General features: G+C 38.7%; 1 protein-coding gene across 2 annotated transcripts in view; it reads left to right on the top strand.

Moving 5' to 3' along the window:
* The first annotated feature begins 1,024 nt into the window (after positions 1-1,024).
* fam110b (family with sequence similarity 110 member B) overlaps positions 1,025-26,280 on the top strand; it is a 75,398-nt gene continuing 50,142 nt past the window's right edge. For both annotated transcript variants that reach the window (XR_014771672.1, XM_084732608.1), the window contains exon 1: positions 1,025-1,125. The gene's annotated coding sequence lies outside the window, so the exon portion shown is untranslated. The remainder of the gene's footprint in view (positions 1,126-26,280) is intronic.

Here is a 26,280-nt window from a genome sequence, read left to right as displayed (position 1 = left end):
GCTCTCCCGCTCAGCTGCATCTGTCTGTCTCATTGCAGAGACTGAGCTGCTGCCTGCTGCGTCAAGCTGCCCAGCGTTACGAGAATAATGACCGGAAAAGATGTGACTTTGACCTTCAACACAAAAGCATGAAGATAATTTACATTTATATCTTAAGTCTGTTGTTGTCTTATTCTCAATATTTTTGTTCACTACACTTGTTCACCACTCCTTTAGACCTCATGCAGATGGATGCATTAAATGTATTTTATAATGCGATTTTTTTCTTACCATACATTTTTGAACTTGTTTGAAGAATATACGGACAATTACATAGTTAATCCATAGACTCATTACAAACTATTTTGACTCTAATATTGGCTGACAGTATAATAATATTATAGCAAATGTAAAACAAAAAACAACAAAAAACCCTTTTATTAATGCAACAATGATTATATTTTAGTAACACATAATGAATCGGGATAATTAGCTTTATAATGTGTGTACATTTATGTAATGATGATGATGATGATGATGATGATGATGATAATGATGATAATAATTGTTCTTATTCCTATTCTCATTGTTCTTCTTGTTATTACTGTTATTATAAAATAACAAATCATTCAAGTATGTCACGTTGCACTTTGATTCACAGAGAAACATTTTTCGTTATGCAAAGGATGTGACTTTGATTTGCTTTAATAATAAAAAAAAAATAATAATAATAATAATAAAATAATAATAATAATAATAATAATAATATATGTTATTATTAATAATATTATTATGGTTATTATTATTATTATTATTATTATTATTTTTATTATTATTATTATTATATTTCAATTTAATTTATTTTTTTGTTTCAGCCTCCATACATTTTTTGTTTTAATGTGTTACACAAATCGTTACTAACGTTCCCATATAAACGCTTGTAAAGAAAATGTGAGCCAGCTTGACGTTTTGACAGAATTCGACCTTTACTGTGAAAGTGGTGAGCGGAAGCGGCCGTGTTGTCGCGCTTTGGTGTGACGGTGCTGCTGCTGCTGGGAACAGGATGCTGTCAGGCCGAACAGACGCACCGACCCAACGGAGAGAAACCGCAGCAGCATCCTTTGTTTTCTGGAGCCTGATACCCAGGTAAGGACGTGCTAACTAGTTTAGCTGTGATGCGAACACGACTGCCTGCCACACCTGTAACGACCGGACCATTACTGACGCCGCTGACGGAACACATGACCTGTTTTTTTTCCTTCATTTCCAGGCATGTCGGTGATATGGCTATTGTTCGGCTCACTGACACACAGGCAGCGGCTCAGACACGTTCTGCTCCGTTTAGCTACAGAGCTGCTGGACGCTCTTCTTCTGTGGTGTTGTGTTGTATAAACAGCTGTGTGAGTTTGGTGTGGCGGCTCACAGCTAGCTTCAGCTCAGGAAACACACACACATTCATGGCTTTGCTGCTGTGTCGGTGGGGGTTTGGCATTGCATTGCACCACCACCATCAGCAGCAGCGCGCGCGCGCACGCACGGACGCACGCACGCAGGTGTAGTTAGTGTTTGTATCACCTGCTAATGTGCAGCTCTGACACATGTCCAGTGTGACAGTGAGTGGAGCTGCTCCTCTCTTGTGTAACACCTTGAGGGCTGTTGGACGTGACCAGGCTTTAGTCCTCTGTTGTCTTCTGTTTCCATTCTCTGCTGTGGACACCCTACTCCTAATTCTTGATAGAACAGTTACTCTGTGTTTGGTTGTGACCTGGGCTGGACACAGAGTTGAATGGGTCAATATTGGTCCCAATGTGATATCCAGGTGTCAATTCTGAAATACTTGTATTGATACATTACTTTGCCAAGTACACTCTGGGTCTATTATAATAATACGGTTTAGATGTAGTATAGTATGTCAAATATTGTATGCCTAAAATACCAGAATGTCCTACTGCATCTGGTCACATTTTGCAGCATGCAGGCCAGCTCTTTAGGCTTATTTTCAGTCTTTTCTGACCCACAATCCTCTGCTCAGCAGAAGATCCGTCACATCAACTCAGCCGCTGAGCGCAGACAGATGACAGCTCATAGGCTGCATTCCAATTGCTTACTTTTTCTTCAAATTTCATTCTATGAACTGACAAATGTCCAATATGATACAATAGGAAACGAGGTACTTTATTGATTCCCGAGAAGGGAAACTGAGGGTTTCCTTCACACCTAAAAGGGCCAACCCAAAGTCCAGACCAAGGTTCTGTTTTGTGAGACACTGTTAACATTTGGCCAGATTAGTTTTGGTTTCATACTGCAATTATTCAAGTGGACTAAAGATCTTAACACCTGAAAAATATCAGCATTTTTCAGTTGTTGTTTCACATAATTTCACAATTTCCTGTGATTGGTCTGAAAGTCTGAACCATCCAAAAAATTTTTGCATACTAGAAACAAACTGAACGGTTCAGTTTGATCCGGAACAAGCCCACTTTTTTTGGTCCGGACTGTGTTCCAGGAAAGGTTTCACACCTGTAATTTTGGTCTGCATCAAAGTGAAAACACTGAATGTCACCAACACAGGACAGACCAAAACATACAAGATGTTTATGTTCTTGTCTGTCTTGTGTTGGTGACATGCAGTTTCCCTTACGAGGGATTAAAAAAGCATCTCGTATTGTATTGTACGTATGAGCAAGACGGTCAATGTTTAAGATGCAATGTTACAACAAAGTTGTATGTGCCAGTTGTATGCATACTGCATGTAACAGTATGTACTTTGCAAGAGCCACTGCTCATATGATTAATAGTCTAATAGGTAAGTGTAGCAGAAACATGCTGACAAAAGAGAATTGGTTGGACCAACTTTAAAAATTACTTCACTTGACTTAGGCTTTTCAAACCAAGTTAACCTCCACTGTGCTGGACTACAGAAATGAGGTGAACTGAGCGGCACACGTGGATGAAAAAGGAACAAAATATGCAACAGTTCTTTGTTGCCTCCACTGAAAAAGGGCTGGAAGTAGTGTATCCACCAGGGTTTCTTGTTTACATCACTGTCGATCAGAGCTGGAGACGGTAAATACCTGTGTTGTCTGCCGAGTCTTAAACTGGGGAATGGTGAATGCCGATTGTTTCCTTTTCTACTTAAGAAAAAAGCTAGATGGTAGCGGGTGTTAACGGGTTTTTTGTCTTGTTCAAACTTGATGAAATGATTTGAGTGTGTGTCAGTACTTTTTCAGCATTTGCAGCTCATCTTAACAATACCATGATAATACTGATAGCTGTGATCATTTTGAACACTGTAATTGTGATATAAAATTTTCATACCATTTCATCTGTAGAAGCAGCAGCGCAGTTTAGGCTGTTTACAGTCAGTTCAACAGTTTCTGCTCTCACTCAGTGAAGACTCACTCTATTGTCTCTAAGTGTTACACAGTTCAGTAGCTCTCTGTAGCCCTGCAGGTCCATCTATAGGTGGTGAGGGCAGTGGTTAATTTCTGGATGACTTGCTTTAGCCATCACTGACTAAATGCACATGTGAAGGAAATCGTGGCCTGTAATAGATGCATTTAGGCGAAGTGATGCCATCACGAGTTTTGGATTGTTTTCCAGACACGTGGTCAGCTCTGGTTTCAGTGTTGGCACTAGAACCTCCTGACCATAACGCTCCCAAACAATAGATCTAAATGAGATCAGATGATCCCCCAGCTCCCATTCTCAGATCCATCTGCTGACGACATTAACTATCTAAGCTGTGGCTCCAGGGCCTGAGCTGATGAGCATGGTGCAGCTAACACACAACTGTCACACTGCCAAAGCATTCCAGGTGGCATTTTTGTTTTCTGCACTTACATATGTCCTATTCAGTACTGACTCTGATACCTGAACTTTGTATCTGTCAGTATATATTATTATGTATTACTCATTCTTGAGAATTGAGACAAAAAATATGTACATATGTTGGGAAAATCTCCTATTGATTAAATTTATTAAATGTAGACATCAACTTTATCAGACGGATCTGATGGAATTGACGTCTTACATAGCTGGCAAAATGTTAAATTTTCATTAATTTCACAGCATAGTTATAGTGAGCCGCCTTTTTTATTTTTTAAAGTATCTCAGAGTTCTCTTAATATTAATCAAAATACACATTTATTCATTCATACCATAATTCTTATTTATCTTTGATTTAGAAGGACTACAGAGTTTACATGTTATAGTTAAGACACATCTGATAGTAATGTTATTGAATGAATTTGTCTAAAAATAGAAAGTTTACCAGTGTTCCCACCTTTATTTAAGGAAGTAAGACAGAGGTCCTTTGGGTACAGCTAACCCCTTTTATGCCTGATTAAATCATGTTTTTGTAAAAATGTGACCGAGTTGACAGAAATCTAGGACACGACTTTAAAGGACCAACATTTTCATGAAAAAAACAATTTTAAAACAAAGATGATTATAATAACACATTTTTATACCTATGTTATCAGTAGATATTGTTAGTTTTAGATTTCAAAGGCTTTTTAAAATTATTTAAGTTGTTAATTCTTGTCTGAGACAAAGCTGTTTTCTAAGCAGAGCAAGTTTAGAAATTAAAAAAGATTAAAGCAAACTGAAACATTTCATAAATTACATATATATAAGTCCTTAAACAATATATTTTCACCAAAAATTGGAATTACAGTATTGGGCATGGACATGATTTGTCCCAGTTCTTGAGAATTAGTGTTATTCATTATTTTAAACAGCTGCATATAATAACTCTGTATTAATGTCGGTGTATGGCCTGCCTCAGGTAAAAACAAATTAACAGGATATAATCCACTTCAAGGCCTCATCATATAGCCTCCAGTAAGTGATATAACTGAGGCCTCACCCACCTTATCACGGCGGTTAATTGTGCTGTAATGATGCATCGTCCCAAACAAATGTTCAATGAAATCAGCACAAAGCAGCTGACACACAGTAAGCCTGCAGCTTTTGGAGCCACTGGAGGTTTGGGGCCCAGGGCAGATGCCTGCTTTGCCCAGCTGGTAATCCTGCCATGGTGCCTGGTCAAAAAACTTGAACTAAATATTGGAGCCAGCACTTTTAATTTAGCCTTTCCCAGAATAATTTAATTAAACTGATTGTTTTCATGGCAGTACTGAAGAAGAGTGGGATAGAGACTGTTACCATGTAGTACAGAATCTGCAGATTTTGTTTGAAGTAGTAAAAATGCATACATGATATTAACTGAGTGTCTCATTAGGCCTTCACAAAAATCTGAACTCTGAAAATAAATGTTCATTAGAAAACCTAATTCATTAAACCGCTCATTTATCTGTTTAGACCTTTTCACAAGACTGTGTGGGCGTGGCAGTTCATGATTTGATTGACATCTCCCTCAGGAGTACCAGCACAGAGGCAAAGCAATGTACTGCTGTAGACAGAATCAGCAGCAAATCAGATTTTAGGCCAGCGCTTAGGAATGACTGGTCTGATGTAGTAGGTGCAATATTTTTTCAAACGTGACAAAACCTGACGAGAATCTCTGTGAAATCTAGTGTGATTTCTGTTTTGAGAGTGACAAATTTAACATCAAGGCCCTGAAAAAAACACTTTTATTATGTACATTAAGTTTTATATGAAATGAGTCCTTGGGGTCAGATGCCCCTTAAAATAATTCCAGTCCCTGCAACAGCTGGCAACTGGAATATCCAGTTCTGCTCAGACATGAAGCTGAGGTCCAATCAGACATCAGTCTGTCTGTGAATTCAGAATCGTGCTACCTCAACAGATTTCAAAAAGTCAACAAATCAGGCCATTATTGTTGCACTGTTTATCAATCAGTCGCTCCTATTTCATTGTCTGAACTAAAGTGATGATGACTGAATTAAACATATATGGTGATAATAATTAATGTCAGCAAAAGTCTGAGTATCTTTAAGTTAAAGATTACAAGTTTCCGTTACAAAAATTACACAAGGTGCTAGTGTCATATGTCGAGTAAATGCACCATAAAATCCCACTTGTGTCCTCATCTAATCCAAACAACATCTGTACATATCAGTGCTATTTCAGTGTCGTCATAAATATAAAATGATGTGTCAGTGGATGTGCTCCCACTGTAAATATTGCTAAATAAAAAGCTGTGGCTCTTCTGTCTTTAGTCTAACCAGTTTTCTAATCGTTCTGCCATGACAGCAGTTCATAATAATGAATGATCAGCTGCTTGTGGAGGTGTTGATTTCAGGTTCTACATAACTCGACTGTCAGGACTCAACCAGAGGGATTGTCCACTTGTCCAGGGCAAGTAAAAGACCATGAATCATATGCTCTGACTGGGCAAGTGGCAGAAAAGAATGAAACCGTTATTATCAATAAGTATTAGCAACTATTTTCATAATAAATAAATTGTAATTTTTCATCCTAAATGGCTGAAAATGCTGAAAACAAGTTTTCAGCCTTTCAAAAACAGAGATTTCAAGTTTTTCTTCATTTTAGGACCTTGGACTTTGAAAAACTGCAGTGGTAATTTTTAATATTTTTTGACATTTTTTAGATGTTGCAGCTGTAGGTCAAACATCATGCCTTCAGTCTTCAGTGTTATTTGATTACAGCTAATGAATAAAACTAGAGATGCACAGATTTCAGTTTTCTTGGCCGATTCCGATTTCTGTTTTTTTTTTTTTTTTTTTTTTTTTTTGAGGGGTATGACCTGCCGATTCCGATTTTGGCCAATTCCAGCCAAAGAGATCATGGAATATCGTGGTATTTCATGGGACGTAATTTCACATGATCTCCTGTGGAAGCAGATGTAAACAAACCAGAGACTGACATGGTGCAACAGTTTGTTGCAGTAAAACTTTGCTGTGAGAAAAACAGATGCATAAGTTAAAGGAGTCTGGATGAGAAAATGTTTGAGGAGACACATCGACACAGGTTGTTTATTCTTCAGCCAGAAGAGGAGGTGAGACTTTAACTGTCCCTCTGTGAACAGCAGTCTGCTGCTAGCTTGCTAGCATTAGCCTGAAGAGCTAGAGAGTTTAAGGCTGTTCTGCGACATTGTCAGCTGCTCTGTCTCGTTGTAGACTGTCTGTCTTCTCTTTATCCTGTTCTTGAAATCTGTCACTGACACCATCTTCAAGCAAGCATGTGTCAGAGTGTGTGTAGCTGTGATCAGCGCTGTGGTGATATTACGGTCAGTTTGTCTGCTGCGCGCATGATGTGACCATGTCGGACACAGAATCGGATATGTGACGCTGACCGGCCGGTCACCGGTCAGGGCTGGTCATGCTGAAAACCGGGCAGTTCCGGTCTCTGGCTGGTCGATCGGTACATCCCTAAATAAAACAGATTGTACAGAGGCAAGAAAAAATTGACTCCCAGGGCTCCAGACTGCGACTAAATGGTAAAATTTGAGACAGTGCGAGTAAATTTTTCATCTACTCGTGCATGGGCAACCAGTAAATTTGCCGTTTTTTTTTTTTTTTATTTTTTTTTATTATTATTGAATATTTTTTGTTGCTGAAAAACTTCTGCTCCACACTTCAGCCCAGTAGTTGACAGTAATGCGCAAATGAGCTGGTTTGCCAACCGACATTAACTTCAAAAGAAGAAGAAAGGAGACGAACACCAAACAAGAAGAAGGCGGGCCAATCTGTGTGAGAGTGGGGGGCGAATGACCATTGTGATTGGCTTATGTGTGAAAAGAGGTGGGTCTTGGGGTTATCGCGCAAATCCACAGGTTTCACCTAAGTCTTGTAAACAATGAACAAACAACAATGGCTATCGGTTCTTACTTTCTCCCCAGTAAACCTAGTGTTCCAGAGAAGACAAATGCTGATAATGAGTCTGACTCAGATTGTGAGGAAACGGTCGTGGCGAAAAAACCCAGGAAATTCTGTTTTCGCGATGAGTGGCTGCGCGAGTTCACCTGGCTGAGGTATTTCAAGGAGACGAATTCAATGAACTGCAAATTCTGCTGTCGATACCCACAACATGCAGGGAACACGAAATTTGCTGATAATACTGGCACCACACAATTAAAAAACGACACTTTGAGCAAACACAGTGCCAGTCTGAAACATAAAATGTGCCGTGACCTGTGTAATGAAAGTGCAACTCCACTCCCAGTTGCATTTAGAAGACAAGAGGCTGCTAACCAGTGTGCCAAGGAGGCCGAATTGATACTAAGTTTAACATGGCCTATTTCATTGCCAAGGAAAACATTATAGTTTCTGCATTTATTGTTCAAGTATTTATCAGTAATACAGTGAAAATGAGAGGAAATGTGAATATTTACTTTGCAAGTCGATTCTGGTGTGCGCTCCTAAATTTTCTGCTTGCGCTCCTAAAATTTTAAGTTAGTGGACACTGTGCTCCTAGTAAAAAAAGTTAGTCTGGAGCCATGACTCCAGGTATGTCTGACCTACTTGCCTGACCAGACAAGTGAAAAAAAACGTACTTTGAACCAGGACTTTGGAAGCAATTGGTATGATGCAACACATTTTCAGGGGTAGATTCTATATTTTTAAGCACTGGAGCTATGGGCCACCAAGCCCCTAAATTTGGTGGCCAATACAGAAAAATCAGTTTAACACAACTTAACACAGCCATACTTGTCCACAGTTCCTCTGACCTGTGATGTGTTGTTTCAGATGAAAAACAGGCTCGATTTCTTGGCTAGTACAGTACGTCTTTGGATATGTCAGATTCCTAACCTTCTGCTTCCATTCACTCCTCAATTTTCATGCCTTTTTGTTTTTTCATAGTCTGCTATTTGTGTTCCCGGTTTGCCTTGTTGCAGTTTGAGTCGGCTGTATAAACCCAGGCTTCACTGGCCCTGACATATTAGTAGCTGGTCAATGATGAGTACTGTTTTCTGTGTAGTAGAATGTTGATTGTTTGCATGTTGGTGTGTTGGTGAAGGCTCACAGTATGGCTGCAATTATTTTCAGCATCTATTACTCTGTTGATTATTTTTTTTATTAACCAATTAGTTGTTTGGTCTGTTGGAAAATGGTAAAAAATGTCAGTCAGTGTTCTCCAAAGCCCAAGGTGACGTCCTAAAATGTTTTGCCCACAACCCAATTTACTGCTATTAAGGGTTAAAAAACAGAAACACATAATATATAAAAGTTGCAGATTCATTTAATAATACATTAATAATCAATTAGGCCTAATTGATTAGTTACTGCAGCTCCAGTGCACAATATTGGGATTAAACTTGGTGACCACAGGAGGCTACCTACATGCAGTATTTGGTGGCCACAGGCCATGGTAAATGATCTGTTAGTTACAGTGTAACTCTCTCACCATGGTCAATCTATGGTAATACTACCTGTGAACTTGAAGAAGAGAAGTTCAATTAAGCAACAAACTGTGTGAAAGAATAAGAAAGAAAGAAAGGTCCTATTTTAAAGCAGGATTGTTTTAACCTGAAAAATCATTTTTTTTACATAGACTAAGTGTTGTCTTCTTTGTGTAAAAAAGTTTGAATGAAGTGATTTTTTTCTTTATCTGTCCATGCAGTCGAGTGCTCAACAACACCATCGTGACAGTGTTTTCCATGACGGGATGGACACCACTGTGCGTACAGTGAGATCTGTAGAGTTTTCTGCTTAAGCCCTTCGCCCCAGTTCTACAGTCAAGGAAAAGTCATGGAATTTTACATGAGGGCCTCTGTGAGAAGCGTGCTGACGGTGCACTGCTTCTGTCTGCAGTCTTGATGAGTAATGCTGGATAATTTGGTCTATGCAAACACAAACAGTCAGGCTTTTTCCTGGCTCTCACTGGAGCTTCAGCTTCAGGCCCAGAGCTGCTGCAGTGTGCACCAACAGCTCAGAGGGATTTGATCACAGTTTTGCAGTAGTCTGTATTATGAGTATTGCACACTATTTCCTCATGTACAGCCTAGACTTTGTTTGGGCGGGCCACTGAAATGGATTTTCATCCAGCAGAATCATGTCTGTCTAGAGGTCTGTGTGGACTATCAGCACCGTTTATTTGAAGTCTTTGACCACAGACAAATCGTTTTCAGTTTCCAACATGAGTCAGCTCAGGAATAGTTTAGAATCAAGTCAAACAATCAAGTTGTTTTCCAGAGCTCTGTCCTGTTTAGAGCTTAACTTTTGAGGCAGCTGGATTCACGAGATCATGAGATGACATGAGAATCCATCTTGCCAGGCTCCAAGTTATCTGTGTGTCCACACCAGAGGTGGTGTGAGCCAATCAGTGTCCTAGGAGGGGCTACAGGCAGCTACAAGTGTGGTTGTAGGTGCGCCAACAGTGAGAAGCGTCCATAGAAGTGACTTGTCTCGAACAAACAATGGCAGCCCCTGAAGAGGTTAGCATAGATACTGTGATAGCATCAGTTATATCAGAACCAGAGGGGATTTCTTTATTTGAAAGAAGAGCAAAGAACGATACTGATACTGAAAAGATGTTTTTGCTCTTCTTCCAGCCGGCTTCGGCTTCAGCTTGGTGGGTTGAGCTGAGTGGTTAGGGATAGCCCATGTTAGACATGACAGATGGTTCATCCAATCACCTGCCAGGGCTTTTCTTCAAAGCGCCCACCCTTTTCTAGTCAGTTTCTATGGAGGGTTTCCCAAATGGTTCTGGGTAAGAAACCATGTCAGGATAGTTTAGAGCTGAAATGATTAATTGATTATTGAATCGATAATTGAATTAATTGCTAAAAATTGTGATAATCAACTGATCGTTTTGTGTATTTTTTTTTTTTTTTTAGAAAAATTATAGTCAAAATTCTTTGCTGTCCTAAATGTGAATATTTTCTGGTTTCTTGATTCCTGTATTTCTTTATCTGTTTGCGCTATGGCAGAATGATTATGAAAAAATATCTAATTGTGATTATTCTGACTGATATAATGTGAGTTGTGATATTAGAGATAATGATAAGTTTCACATCAATATTCTTATTCTGATTGAAAAATATGTTAAAATGGTTATGGTGTGATTTTTGTAGGAATCTACATCTACATCTACATCTCTGCCTTATCACATCATTCATTTTTGACACATCATTTTTCTTTTAACAAATATTGCACCTCCTGCAATTTGAAAATTGCAGAAAGCTATTTTGCTATTTTTTAATTGTGCAGCACTAATTTTGATCCCCATTAGTCATTACCAAGGTAGCAACTACTCTTCCTGGGATACACACAAATAAACATTACATCATAATGTAAAACAATTAAAAAGGCAAAAGGAGACAAAATGAATCAACACCAATAAAACTATTGATGACTACAATAACAACAATGGCATCATGTTCCTATATTATATCTACAAATAGTCAGTAAGGCATTTCATACAGCTCAGTGTAATGATAACATCACTAAAAACAGTGTATACAGTGACTGAGAAAATAAAGTGTGTGACAGTAAACTGAATATTTTTGAACTGTGGACAAAGAAGACATTTTAGGATGTCATAGACATTTTTCACCATTTGCTGACATTTTATAAACCGAACAACTAATTGATTAATGGAGACTCTAATCAACACGTGAATCGATGATGAAAACAGAAATCTGTTACAGCCCTAGTCCTATTAGAAAGTACGCATTTCAAATCATTTCAGAAAGCACAGCAAACTGCACAAGAGACTGATGGTTTGATCACGCATGGGACTGCTACAATTATTAGTTATCACTTGTATGATTAATTGTTTAGTCTATAAAATAGCAGATAGTGACAAATGCCCAAGTTTCCCAAAGTCCCTGGAGACAACTACAAGTGTTTGTTTTTAGAGCAAAAGATGCAAACAGAAAACTTGAGAAGCTGCAACCAGAGAATGTTTTTCCCTCAATAAATGTCAAATAATTAACCTCTCATCAAAATTCTTGTTTTCTGTCAGTTCACTAATAAATGAATGGACTTATTATTCTCACACCCTTATGACTTAATTTGCACATTCAAACTTGTAAACAACACTGAGGTTATGTGGGTTATCAGCCGTTGTATTTGGCTTGTTCCTTGGTAAAAAACTAAAAGAACAAACTAGAAATCAGTCTGCGTCATCAGTTTGATACCTAAATACCTAAATACCTACAGTAATGATTAATTCTTTTTAGTCCTTTGTATATAGTTGGGGAAGCATTGCAATGGTTTAGGGCTGCAACTAATTATTGTTTTCATTGTAAGTTAATATCCTAATTATTTTCTCAATTAATCGATTAAGTGTTTGGTCCAGAAAATGGTGAAAATGTTGATCAGTGTTTTCCAGAGCTCAAAACGACCTCAAATGTCTTTTGTCCACACCCCAAAGATATGCAGGTTACTGTCATAAAGGAATAAAGAAACCAGGAAATGAAGAGATAGTTCACTCAAAAATGAAAATGTATTAATTATTAACTCATTCTCTTGCAGATTGAAGGTCGGGTTTAGGTTTTTTTAGTCCACAAAACACTGCTGGAGTTTCACAGGAAAACAGTGATGCATAATCTCCCAAACAATGGAAGTGAATGGTGACCAGTTTTCAAAAACAGAATAAAAACATAAAATGCCTCCTTACTGTTCGTCTGGTGCAATCCAAGTCTACTAAATCCCCGTGTGAACGTCATGTTGTGCTTGAGGAGACTTAGATTACACCAGATGTGCAGTATGGAGGCATTTTCTGTTTTTTTCTTTTTTTTCAGTTTTAAAACTGCTCGCTTAAAAAAAAAAAAAAAAAAACAACAACCTCAGACTGATTAATGGAATATCAAAATAGTTGGCCATTATTTTACTAATTGATCAATAACTGATTATTTAATGATTTGTTGCAGCTCTGTTGTGCCTCACAGCAATGGGGTTCTTGGTTCCAACAAGAACCCCTGGCCCATCTGTGTGGAGTTTGCATGTTCTCCCTTTGCCTGCATTGGTTTACTGTGGGTCCTCCGGGTTTTTCCCACAGTCCAAAGACATGCAGGTTAAATTAACAGGGAGACTCTGAAGCTGCTTTCACAACTGTAGTTCAGGTTCATTTAGTCCGGACGAGGGCAAATAAAATACTGTTGCATTTTAGTTCTGGTTTGGTTCCTGTTGACACTGACTTTTTACAAACAAGCCAAGAGGAGGAAACATGAAGTTATACACACTGACAGGTAATTCACTGATTGGACAATATTGGTAAGTGTAATCCTGCATCATCAGAAAAAGACATTCTGTTTATGCAGCACTTTAATGCTTCTGATCAGAGCTGCAGTGATTAGTTAAATAATTGATTAGTCAATTGGAAGAAAGTTAGTTGCCAACTATTAACAGTGTCCAACAGTTGCTGGTTCCAGCTTCTTAAATGAGGATTTGCTGCTTTTCTTTGTCATTTATGACAGTAAATGAAGAGTCTTTGGGGTTTGGACTGTCGGTTGGACAAAAGATGCAGTATGAAGACATCACTTTGGACACTGGGAAAGATGATGATGATGAGCATTTTTCACAATTTTTTAACATTAAATAGACTCTAATTGTGAAAATAATCATCATATTAATCGCTAATGAAAGTAATCAGTACTTTGCGCCCTACTTTTGATGTATAACCCGGGCCTTAATGTTCTTTGGTGTCACAAAGAGCTCACTAAGAAATAAATGATTATTAGTATTATTAGACAGCCGATTGCCTGCGTGTTCTGAATAATGACTAACAGGTAGAGACAGGAGGAAAAGGAGGCGTCTTGTACAGTAATGATTCAGAGCTTATTACTGTGGGATCACTGTCACATACTTTCTAATGGACTTAATGATCTGACAAAGTAAACGGAGAAAGATACATCCCAGCAGTTTGAACAGCTTCTGATCTGTTTATCAGGGACAATAGCAGTGCAGACATGTATACATGTTACCAAGGTTACCAACTGATGTGCATAAATATATACATGGCTCATACAGATGAATTATACAATCTCTCCCTGAACAGATTTCACAAGCAGCAGATGATTTATTAATAGTGTAGCTTTTGAAATAAAGCTAAAATCATACTGGTAGGTTTGAACTGCACCGGAGTCCCACCGTTTCAAGTGGTCTCGGCCCAGTTGTTTGCTTCACTCCAGGGATTGATTGACAGCTTTCGCACCAGGCTAAACGAACTACACTAACCTGGTAAACACACCAGGGTCCATTTTAACCAAACCAAACAGGTTGGGTGTGAAGGCACCATAAATTGCCCGGTAGGTGTGGATGTGGATGTGAAAGGTTGTCTATCTCTGCGTGTCAGCCCAGTGATACACTGGCGACCGGTCCAGGGTCAGGGTGCACCCCGCCTCTCACCCAGCGTCCTCTGGGGTCGGCTGTAGTCCCACTCTAAGAACGAGTGGTTACAGATGATGGATGGATGAATGCAGCTGTCATATTGTGGCAGCTCAGCTGAGAGGGTGCTGATGTGTCAGTTAGAATGAAGCCTCCACCCTCCCTGCTGTTACTGCTGTCTCTGTTTATAATGGTGGTGTTTTCAACAGTTAGCATTTTTAGCATTTCTGTTAGCTGAGCCGCTAATGCTCAGCACAAGGGTCGATTCACATCTTCACAAATGACACAATCTCACAGTTTTTGAAGAACACCATTCATCTGTTCATAAACCATATTAGTTGAGTCAGTGTTGGGAATCTCATTTAAAATAAAGAATGTATTCCATTGTTTATGTTGTTGTTTTTCAGGCAAGCCGTTGAGAAATCTATTTACCTGAAATCAACTTTTACTTCCCCCTGTACAAATTGTTTGATTAATTAGCAGTTATCAATTAACAAATTGACTAAAGTTAATTGTCATGTTAAATCTAGGACTACAAATGTCAAAAAATAGTAAAAAATGTCTATCCAAAGCACCAGGGGATTTCTTTAAATTCTAAAATCCAAAGATAATTAATTAAGGTGATAAATAAATAAAATGAGGAAATCTCATGATTTGACAGGCCAAAAATTCCCTGCCCCTACTTTTAATTATACATTTATTATTAAAAATAGTTCAGTAGTTTAACTTTTTTTAACCATTTGCCCAGTGACTTGCCAGATTTACTTACCCAAGATGGAATTTTACTTACTAGACCTTAATGTTGAGTCCTTCAGTTCCATGAAAAGATCCATTCAGTTATTTTATTTTTTATTTTAACCCTTTGATTTACACTGGGGTGGGAGAGACTGGTTACTGGTGATGGAGGATTAATATCAGGATACACATGATCCCAGAAATACACACCAGGGTGTCCTTTTAAATTCTGTAACAGAGACTTTCAAAACTTTAAAAAAAACTTTTTTAATGATTTTCGCAGTAGTGAGCTTGTTTGTTGTGGTCAGTCTGTGACAGAGACTGTATTATATTTGACTTTGGCTCTGAAAAATGGCTCTGAATTGGTTATTTTCATGAAGAAATGCTGCAAATACTGCTGTGTTTGCTCAACTTTGTCTTTGTGACTTCCTCCCTGCTTTTGGCAGGGTTTGCAGCTAAATGTCACATTCAGGTCTGGTGTATATTTTTCTTCTTCTTGTCAACAAATCTCTTGTGCAGAGAAATACCAACAATGAATGCGTCCCACTAACTGTACTTGCCAACCTTCCTGATTTTCCCACAAGACTCCCGTTTTTCATTGCTGCCTCCCGCTTTCCTCCCGGGAAGACAATTCTCCCATATTTCCCTTGATTTATGACAGACTTCCACACCTTTTTACCTTTCATTATCGCAACCTGTCCTGTCCTCGTCCTCCTCAGTGAGTGAGAAATGGAGAGAGAAATGGAGTGTTCAAAGAGTAAGGAATACTCAAGCAAATTTCAGATGTCCTAGAAATGAGAATTCCTTGTCTTATGGGAAGTTTAAACAGAGAGTAAGAACAGCTAACATATCCTCAGAAAAACATTTGCAAAATGTTAATTTTTTGTTTAATTGTAATTTCATTTTAAATTGGATGAGGTAAGGCCACATGCTTCACTTTGCATTGTTCCAGCTAATGAGTGTCATCTGCAAGCTGATGTTTGTCAAAAATGTGTCACCACAGTATAGGAAACAAATATGAAACTCAAATTTTCAAATCCAGTTTAGTTCTGAAATCCTACATGTTGTTGTACTGTGTGTGTATCAGAGTCTGATACATCTAATTTCTCTGTGCCATAGAGGAGCAAACTACTGAACCTTTAAAAAAAGAAACCATACAGTTTTATGTCCTCAGTAGGAACATATGAGTAGAGTACTGAGAGACTGACTAACACATTGTTGGTTTGGGTCTGCACATGGGATTTGTTGATAATAAGAAAAGTCAAGAAATAGAACACCAGATGTATAATCCTTGTTGAAATCAGTTGGACATGGTGGATTGCTCAGTGCAGGTGAGGGAGGGAGCCCCTCACCAGGTGACCGTACATGGTTTGGACATTGTGTAATGAAACTCTGGACTACAGGTTGCCCGTTTATTTGTGTTGGCACTGTTTCCATGGAGACCTTTTGCATGAAAAAAGCAAAGGAATCTTTTTTTGGTGGGCAAACCAAATCAATTCCAAGTCAGACCTTTGTCACAGGGAAGGAGCACAGTACATGACTCAGCTTAGCACTTAGAAGTATGTTTGGACCCTTTTCCTTGCTTTTTTGCCTGCTTACCAGAATAATGTGAGAAAACTGGATGCTAAATGGCTAGAGGAATGGATGGAAGGATGTTCCCACTTGTGAGACACGGTGTTGCTGAAATGAGACCAGTTGGACTGTTTTCAGTTGGATATGAGTTATAATAAGATCTAAATGTTAAAACTGAGCTGCAGCAGGAAGAAAGAAAGAACACTACCCACTACATGTTGTACTAAGTCAGATTGAGCTCTGTCAGCCTTCCTCCCACCATGTCTTCCTCCTCCATCTCCATCCTCACTTCCTTGGCATCGTGAAGATCTAGAATGTGGAGCAGAGCTGCTGATGCAGACACAGGATGATGAAGGAGGGAGGGTCAGGGCACTGATGTATGGATCAGATCTTTTTTCTTATTATGTAAAAATATTATCTGGGCCAGTCTTACACTGCTGTGAGAAATATGATGCTGATTTTTCTATTACTGAATGTTTTGTGGATTGCAGTGTTCAGCGTTAATGTTTTTGGTTTTTTTTTCATGTGCCAGATTGGACAAGTGGGTCAGAAATCGACTTCCCCAAAGTCAATTTTTACTTGACCCTGTACAAACTGAAAAAAATTATCAAAGGTAGTCAAATAGTAAGACAGACTAAAGCTAGTTGTCAATTATCAGAATGTAATTGTTCGGTAAATTGACCAATAATTGTTTGTTTTAAAATGTCAAGTGGAAGTTGACTGATTTAGTGATTGATTAATAATAGAATAATTGCTGAAGCTCTGTCAGGGCCCCAGTGACAGTATGAGGTAGTGGGACAGCTGGTCATTTTAGCTGGTCTTGGTGTGTGTGCAGTTTTACATGTAGTCTAATGTTTCACCTGAAACGAGTGTGTGTGGCATTGTGTTTAAAGTGAGCATGAATAATGTACAGTGTGTAGGCTGAACTGGGCTCTCTGTCTGGGTCAGCTCTACTTGCATTACTACACTCAGCGCCAACCTCAGCTTGGTTCAGTACTTAAATGTGCAGAAACAAAGGTTAGAGGGCAGAGCAGCTCACAGTATTACCACACACAGTGTGAGTCTGAGTGTGGAAAGTACAGCTAAGCTCAGAGTGCCTCAAACCTGCATTCTTTCTATTGGCCTGCAGGGGAGTCCACTGGTTTCTGAAAGACGTCCGATTATCTGTACCCTTATGGCAAAATGATACTTCTCATTTGATTTATGACCTCAGTAAAGTTTCTTAATGAGTTTATGGTCTTAGCCATTAATTTCAAGTCTTCTTCATTGTCCCATTTAGGGTAAAATAGACCATAAAGCAGGGTGGGGCTACCATCTGACCACATCTCAGTGAGTCCTTCCAGTGCAACACACAGGGCTCATTAAAGTCAGATCAAACTGTCAAACCAGGCAGTGCTGATCAATTATGGATCAATACTCTGTTACTGCAAGAAAGATTATGACCAGACAGGCTGCCTTTTTTTTCCTGCTGAACCTAGCCAAAACCAAGCACTGCCCACGTCGCCGTACATCCACCACTAGCTCCATGTACGCCTCCAAATATGGTCACTTCTGGTTCCAAAAATTGAGATGGCAACGGCCTTAATGCCAAAGGTAATCCACAAACCAATGGATGATGTCAAAGTGGGTTTAGGCCTGGTAGTCACAGGCGCAGTGGAGCAGTGTAGCCTGTAGTTCACGTGAGACACGACCACAGGACACAATGAGGAAGTTTTAAAATCCTAAGTATTGTAAAAGACTTGGTCATCAAATTGGCAGTGACAAAAAATGATCTATCCACATGTCGTGATGTTTAATGACCTCACAGGGCTGCCCCATTAGGGGAGAAAAGTCATATTGCGATTATTTTGACTGAAATTGTGATACACCAGGTCATCTCTGAAGTGCTACTCTACCTCATTATAATACTCTTTTCTCACACATTTTTGCTTTTTCAAAAAATTATGGTTTGGTTCTGGTTCTGTGATGTGGATATTGCACTTGGTCCTTTTTTGTGATTTTATTCTAATTGTGATGAATTGTGCAGCCCTAATTACAACCTTCTCCAGTGTTGCCATGTTTGTTGTCAAAAACTTTTGACTCTTCTTTGGGGTTGACTCTAAATGGCGCCCTCTAGTAGATGTACTACATCCAAACATCCAAAGGACACATGTAAGTATGCGGGCAGTGACGGTTATATCATTTAAAACCTACGTGCCTCTTAAAAATGTAACTGAATATGTTAAGTGGACATATGATATCGTCTGATTGAATTATGTTAATTAAAGAAAGTTGATTTAATAAAATAAAAGATTAAATATGAGTGTACTATGTGTCACATACAGTCAGCTTTGAAAATGCTCAGTAAGTTTTTTTTTTTTTTTTTTTTTTGAGGGCTCCCTCAACTGATGGGGAGAAGGTCAGATGATGGGTCACATTAGGCCGGAGATATACTTGCTGTTTAACCATGTGTTTGCATTCGCGTATGCATAGCATTCATTTCTGAGGACACGCACAACCACCGCTCCAAATGGGTGCAGGATACGCAAGGCAGCCATGAAGTGTAGGGATTCGTAGGGATTCGTAGGGATGCGTAGGGATGCGTAGGGGTGCGTAGGGGTGCGTATGCGAAGGCGTAGTTAAAAGCAAGTATATTTCCGCCTTTAGGGCGAACGGGTGAGGATGAATCCAGGGATGGAGTGTGTGTGTGTGTGTGTGTGTGTGTGTGTGTGTGTGTGTGTGTGTGTGTGTGTGTGTGGAGGGGGCGGGGGGTCTTCCAGATGGCTGCCCCAATCAGATTAGAGATGTTAAACCTTTCTACTTTGCCACCCAGGAAAACAAAGGCGAGCGTTCTCATTGCTCTGCACAACACTGAAGTGGAACACCAACTGGTTCCAGTAATTCTGCTGCCTTGAGATTAATTAATGAACAAATGCTGCAGTTCATTGTTGAAGGGTAAGAAAAGCTACAGCCCCCCTCAGTCTTCAGAGCCACTGGCCTACATTACATCAGGTCAACAGCAGCTCTGATCGTGTGATGTTTGTGGTGTTAAGCTTCCATTTCTATGATTTTAAAGTGTTGCTTTGTGTTGTTTTAAGGAAGAAATAACACAATCTTCCTCTCACTTGGTCTGGTATGACCAGTAGCTTATGGTGGCTAAAGTTAGCAGTGTTTACTGAGCTTGTGTTATTGTAGTTGGGATGACGCTTCAGTTATTTAACATTACAACTAATGAACAAATTTTACTATTTCGCACCCATTCAGTTAACTTTAAATTTTAAGGCAGTGATCACTCCTGTTTTCATTTGAAAACAAGTTAATATATTTTATAGTGTGGCATAAAAAATAGATCCAGTAGTTTCTAAAGTAATTCTGGTAGATTTTACTACAGAAGGAAAATCAGAAGCACAGGAGGAAAAGTGTGATTGTTGTACTCCTAATTTGTGGTGTTTGTGTTGCTCAGACCGTAGTAGAGACTGCTCACTAACACTCTGACAGCAGGGATGATGCCAGGCTCCGTAATGACCATATTGATGTGTTGATCCTGAGAACTGGTTCAGGAAGGACAAATCAGCAGACAGTGTTGTTTACTGGGCACTTTGCCCTCAGTGGTTCTGACAGCCTATTTGCCTTCTCTGGTACATTTTAGTTTAGTCAGTCATTCTCTGAATCCTCAGTGTTTGGTCAGTGTTGGCTAAATTTGCTAAGTTAAAGCCTAAATCTGCAGTTGGTCATGAATTTGAGTCTTTAATTGATTTAATGTCTGTTGAAATTAGTCAGTTGATTAAAAAAAATGTCAGATATGTATAGCTGCCTCTAGTGTGTTTTGATCCACCTCAGCATGTAAACATGGCTTTAAAATCCTGATGTGAGTGGAGATGGATGCTGCAGGATCATCCCCCAGCCCTGACTTCTACACAGGGATCACTGAGATGTATGTGTTCATCGGAGCATGTTAGTGCCATTCATGTGCTGACTTAATAACATTACATAAGAGTGATTTTTTTTTTTCCAGTAACATCTGCTGTACAGTAGCGAGGCTGCAGAGAACATCAGTGTTTTCGACTTCAGGCTCTTCAGCCGTAGTTTATTTAAGCAGCTGCACTTAGTCATGGATGTTTCCACGAGATTTGATTTCAGGAGTGGACTGTTGTGTAACACCTTCCTCTAATCAACACTGAGCTGGTGTTAGATGAGCACACCGGTTCATATGTTTGATTTAAGCTCCATGTGATGCTGTCTGTGACTGTGATATGCAGCTGACTGAAGAGACTTCTGCATCATTTGCCAGCACAAATCAGACTCCTCCTAAAGATGCTCAGTTTAATATTATATGAATTGAGAAAAACCCTGAAATCTCCATGTGTAAGAAGCTTAAAACAGCATTTTCTGCCATTTTGCATGCAAAATTACTTTAACAATTAACTGATTATCAAAATATTTTAATTCTTCTTTTACCCCTTGCCTGGTCAGGCAAGTGAGTTGCTCGACTGCCCCGGGCAAGTGGGCAGGCCTTGTAGATGAGCCTTGAAATCTTAATTTACAGAGTTACAAATGAGACTAAATAAGATGACATAATGTGTGACAGACCATACATTTCATACAAAATATTATATATTCCTATTAGTGTTACTTATATGAAAGCAATTGGTTTCCTTAAAAATAATAAGTATTGTAGTTTTTACAAATCTTTTTAGGATCACACAGAACATAACCTAATCCTGAGAATCTGTCAGTGTTTCCTCTACATTCATTTAATCCTAGCCGCCACTCCTTCAAATTTCTTTTCTTTTTTTTTTTTATTGTTGACGCAAATACACCACCACCGCATCTCTCCACCTTCAAAACAGACTCCTATCATGTATTTGCGAGCACTAAGGTAAATTGCAGATAACTATCTTGCTCAGTATGGAAATATACTTGCGCGTGCTCATTTGCATGATGCTAGCGTTGTTTGGGGGGCACGGTCGTCAAGCACGTCAAGCACCTAGGCGACAGGGCAGAGTCAGAGGAGCAAATTCCCGAATTACAAATAAACAATAATTAATAATAATAATAAGCGAAATTACCGGCCGGAGAAGAGGTAGACGTAAGTTATTAGCTTGAGATAACTCGACATAGATTTTACAAGTTAAGCTGACGTTCACAATATGTTGATGACCAGCTAACGTTATGTAACTTATCGGTAGTTTAAGTTAATTTGGCCCGGTGCCAACTCAGTGTCGCTAACGTGAGTAAACTAATTGATAGTATTAGGCTAACATTAATATCTACACACCATTATGTAACAACTAACTGCATTTTTCAGATGAGTTTATTGAAATATTTCTCTAAGAAGAGAAACGGAACGCCTGCCCCCGCTGCTGAAAAAAATCCTAGAGGAAACACTGTCTGTAATATTAAAGTTTTTTTAGCCTGTGACCTTGTAGTTATGATGACATCACAAAAATGTTATATATATATATATATATATATATATATATATATATATATATATATATATATATATATATATATACATATAATTATTATATTATTATATTTCATTTCATCATAGTTATCAGTTATGTCTGATAAGATAAACATTGAAAATGAACGTCAGTTAGTTGTGTGATATGACCTTATAAACTGTGATACACTATATATATTAGTCCCTTTATACATGATATGTCATGGCATATTGGGTCATTACAGGCGTTGTTGCAAATCAGTGAACAAGACTTCTTCATAACTTTATTGGATTATCATCTCATTTTTGCAACAATGTGATGAAATGCTTACTGTTACTGAGTCTCTTTCTAAATAAAACACCAGAAAAATTAGGACTCAACAATAAAGCTTCTCCGGAATTAGTAAAAGTAAAACCCCATGTTGAGCAAGTAAATCTGGCAACTCGCTTGTCTGGTTGGGCAAAAAGAATTAAACTAATATACTATAGATAATTGATTAATGTCCATTTTTCTTGCAAAATGGCAGAAAATGCTGTTTTCAGCCGCTTGAAGACGGAGATTTCCCACTTATATTTTTTTTAATTATATCATGAACTGAATATGTTTGGGTTTTGGAGTGATGAAATGAGACATTTAAAGGGATAGTCACAAATTTAATTTTCACTGAAGAAAACTCATGTCGATGTAATATTTGTTGGCTTCATGTTTTCTTACATCTGGAGAGTATGATTCGTAGGTCAGGACATCTCTGCAGCACTTCAGTACTTCATTAAAATGCTGTTTGTCAGATTTTTCTATCACAAAAAAAACAGCTTGTGTAATTAGATGTTGCACTCTGCGATATTGTGATTTTGATAACATTGCAATTAATTTACATACAGCCCTACAAGCAAGGTTTATGAAATGTTAAACCATCTCATACATTGCTTCCTCTCTTCATAGTGCCTCCACTATAGCACAATTTTACTGTTTATTTGGTTGTCACAGAAGAGCAGCAACATTTCCAACAGGAGACCATCCAGTTAAAATCTTTGTTTTGGAAAATAGCCAAGATATTGATGTTACATAAATGAACATGCAGTTAATAATTTCACTCAAATCAACTATAGAGCTTTGTCAAAAGTAAGAGTAAGAGATTAGACAGCAACATAGTCTAACACAGTGTTTTGCAGATGCTTTTCTTGGGACCCGCCTTTTAAAAATGACAAGCTGTCATGATCAAATCATGATAGGCCTAATCAATAAATTCTGGAATTAGTTCATTTGTGCATAAATGAATATTTTTTACCATTTTTACTGCTATTTCTGCATCACCGTATTATCTTGATGCTTTATTGAAAACATCTACATACATACAAATGAGTATGAAAATTCATTTAGGCTGTTAACAGGCCATCTCATTGTTTTTTTCCCTCTTATCAAGACAACAGCGTAGGACATTTTGGTCTACTTCATAAATGAGATTTTTACTCCTTTATTTATTTGGGGACCCAAATAAAATCTCTTTCAACCCACCTGTGGATCCCGACCAGGTCTTTAGAAATGACTGGTTTACATACTGCATCCCCGTTCGATGAGACTTTACCAAGTCCATGCAAAATACTTTGTGCAAAAGGTTATCATAGGCAACTGGACTTGGTAGAGTTCTTGAAGACGTTTCGCCCCTCATCTAAGAGGCTTCTTCAGTTCTGACTGACTAGTGGGGAGTTCCAGGTATTTAACCTCTGTGGGGTCTCATCTAAAGAGGCATACGACTCATGTACCCACCCTGCCATTGTGTGAACCATTAGGGTCACCTGAGTGAAGGTGTGAATGAGAGTTAAGGTCCCTTGTGAGTCATTGACTCACACTGCCATCATGTGACTTGTTAGAGTCACTTGAGTGTAGGTGGGTGCGTAGATACCTGGAACTCCCCCCTAGTCAGTCAGAACTGAAGAAGCCTCTTAGATGAGAGGCGAAACGTCTTCAAGAACTCTGCCAAGTCCAGTTGCCTACGATAACCTTTTCTATGAACACCATGAACTGGATGACTGAGAGTCTTCACAGACATGCAAAATACTGTAACACTGCAAATGTATTGGATGGACTGTGTAACAATGCTGTGCCGCCCTCACAGACTGTATAAAACATGGGCATAGTCTCTGTGATATCACCCATAGGTTTATGAAGGGCCATTGTGAAGCTTGCAGTGCATTGGCTCGGGCTGTCGCCATCTTGGCAGCGCCTGACTCGACTAACTCCCGGCTAATGCGAAAATGGGCAAAGAGGTGGAGCTGAGGCAGGCCAAATGAAGTGACAACCAAGTGGCTAGCCACCTGTGATATCACCCACCTGGCACCGCTTTATTTTTCAGCCCCAGAGGTTGCTGCTTCACTTGGTCCCCCTGTAGTTCTGTCCATTGTGCTGTGTTTCACTGAACTTAGTGTGCAGCGGTTGTCCCCCTCCCCCCTCTGTGTGTTTCATTAGTATTATCCACCTCTGATCAGAGCCAGCTTAATTCATTACATATTTACTGTAAACTTAATTAGTGCTACACTAATTTTCTAAGATGCAAATGAGACTCATGATTAAAATCAGCAACAGATGGGAAGAAACCTGCCTAAATTCTCCTAAAACTGATGGATGTTCCGTTCATTTATTTGGGACAGTACACATTAATCAACATTTGCTTGTAAAGGTGCCACTTACCCAAAATTTGAATTGTATCTGCAGTCCCTCGCCATATTGCTGAAATAGCCTCACCTATAATCATACCATGCACGCCTGGTGAAGTAAAAAGGTTTTCCGTCAAATCAAACCGCCTTTTGTGACAATAATGATGCTTACTTGGATCATCTCCACCCTCCCCAAAAGTAGCTGAATTAGTCTTTCCTGTTCCACATTGTTGCAGTTGATTTGAGTCATTGACTGTATAAGGGTTATGGAATTAGTGCAGTCAATAGAAAGTCCTTATGTGTGTGTGGTGACTGGATTGAGGCCACCAAAGCCACAGAGTTCAGCAGGCTCACTGTCTATCTGTGGCACTCAAAACCTGGCCTGGATTAACCTTGGTGTCACCTCTGATCTGGTTAGCAGTGCTTATGTTACGGTGCAGCTAGCACCACCACTGATCTCAGAGCAGACCTCAGGGCTAAACATTAAATAAGACAAGAATGTGCCCAAAACTGTAGGAAACAGTGGATTTTTTTTTTCTGATTTCTTTTTTAAAAATTTCTTATTTAGTCTCATTTGACATGGAAGACTGCGAGTTGAGTACTTTTTAAAGATAAATTGTCCAAATTCTCTGGTTTCAGCTTCTAATGTGGTGACAGTAAACTGAAAATCTTTGGGATCTGTAACAACTAATCAATTAACTAATCACACAACTAATCAATTATTACATTCTGATTAATCTGTCAGAATGTAATTGACAGATTAGTTGATTATGAAAATAATTGCTAGCTGCAGCCCTACATGATGACTTCTCTAATGTCAATACATGATCAGTGCCTTGTATTCATTGTTTTACTCATTGTTGTAGGACCTTCATCTTTCTGTTCTTGATGATGATATTGATGATTCAGTGATGACAGTCAGAAAGTAACTGCAGAGTTCATATAAAGTTCAACTTGAAATGAAAGGACTTTCTATATCAAGGGTAGGCAATTATTTTTCCTAAGGGGCCACATGAGAAGCCCTAATTGTTGCTCAGGGACGCACAAATTTTTGTCACACTGTACCTCAATTTTATCGCTAAGATTAAATATAGAAAACATACTGTAAACTTAGTCTTCAGCATTTATTATATTGAAAATCATTCCAAACAGCATCTTATTAAGAACATTAAATTATGCAGGAGTCTTTAAAAATACTGTACAGGTAATCTAAAGCATCATACCAGGAATGCTGTGGACACAACCCATCCTGTATACCTGTTTTATCTTTGGCAAGAAGTGTTAGCTGCATAACAGCCAGGTATAAAATATACAAAAAAATGCACAAATTACTGTTTTCAGATGAGAATAGTTTGTTTTTGAATAATCCACTTTTGGATTCTCAGTGCCAAAAACAAATAACATGACAAAATAATACTGCTTTGTACACACAGAACAAACACGTGATGCTTGGACATAACTCTTCATGAACTCTTGTTTGCTTCTTTGACAAGAACTGTTGAGCAACAAAACAAACCAAAACAGTACAATATCTCCTGTCCTGACATATAAACACATGTAGGTCACTTTTTTCAATTTATGAGAACAGGAGTACTTTTGTTTTGCTTTTTGGATAATTCAGTGTGGATTGTCAATGCCAAAAAACACAAACGTCTTGACAAAAAATAATGGTTTTCTATACAGCAACAT

Source organism: Lutjanus erythropterus, chromosome 12 (genome assembly GCF_056507025.1).
Source record: "Lutjanus erythropterus isolate fLutEry1 chromosome 12, fLutEry1.hap2, whole genome shotgun sequence".
Lineage (NCBI taxonomy): Eukaryota > Metazoa > Chordata > Actinopteri > Lutjaniformes > Lutjanidae > Lutjanus > Lutjanus erythropterus.
The sequence above is the reverse complement of the archived record's forward strand: the minus strand, read 5'-3'. Positions and strand labels throughout refer to the sequence as shown.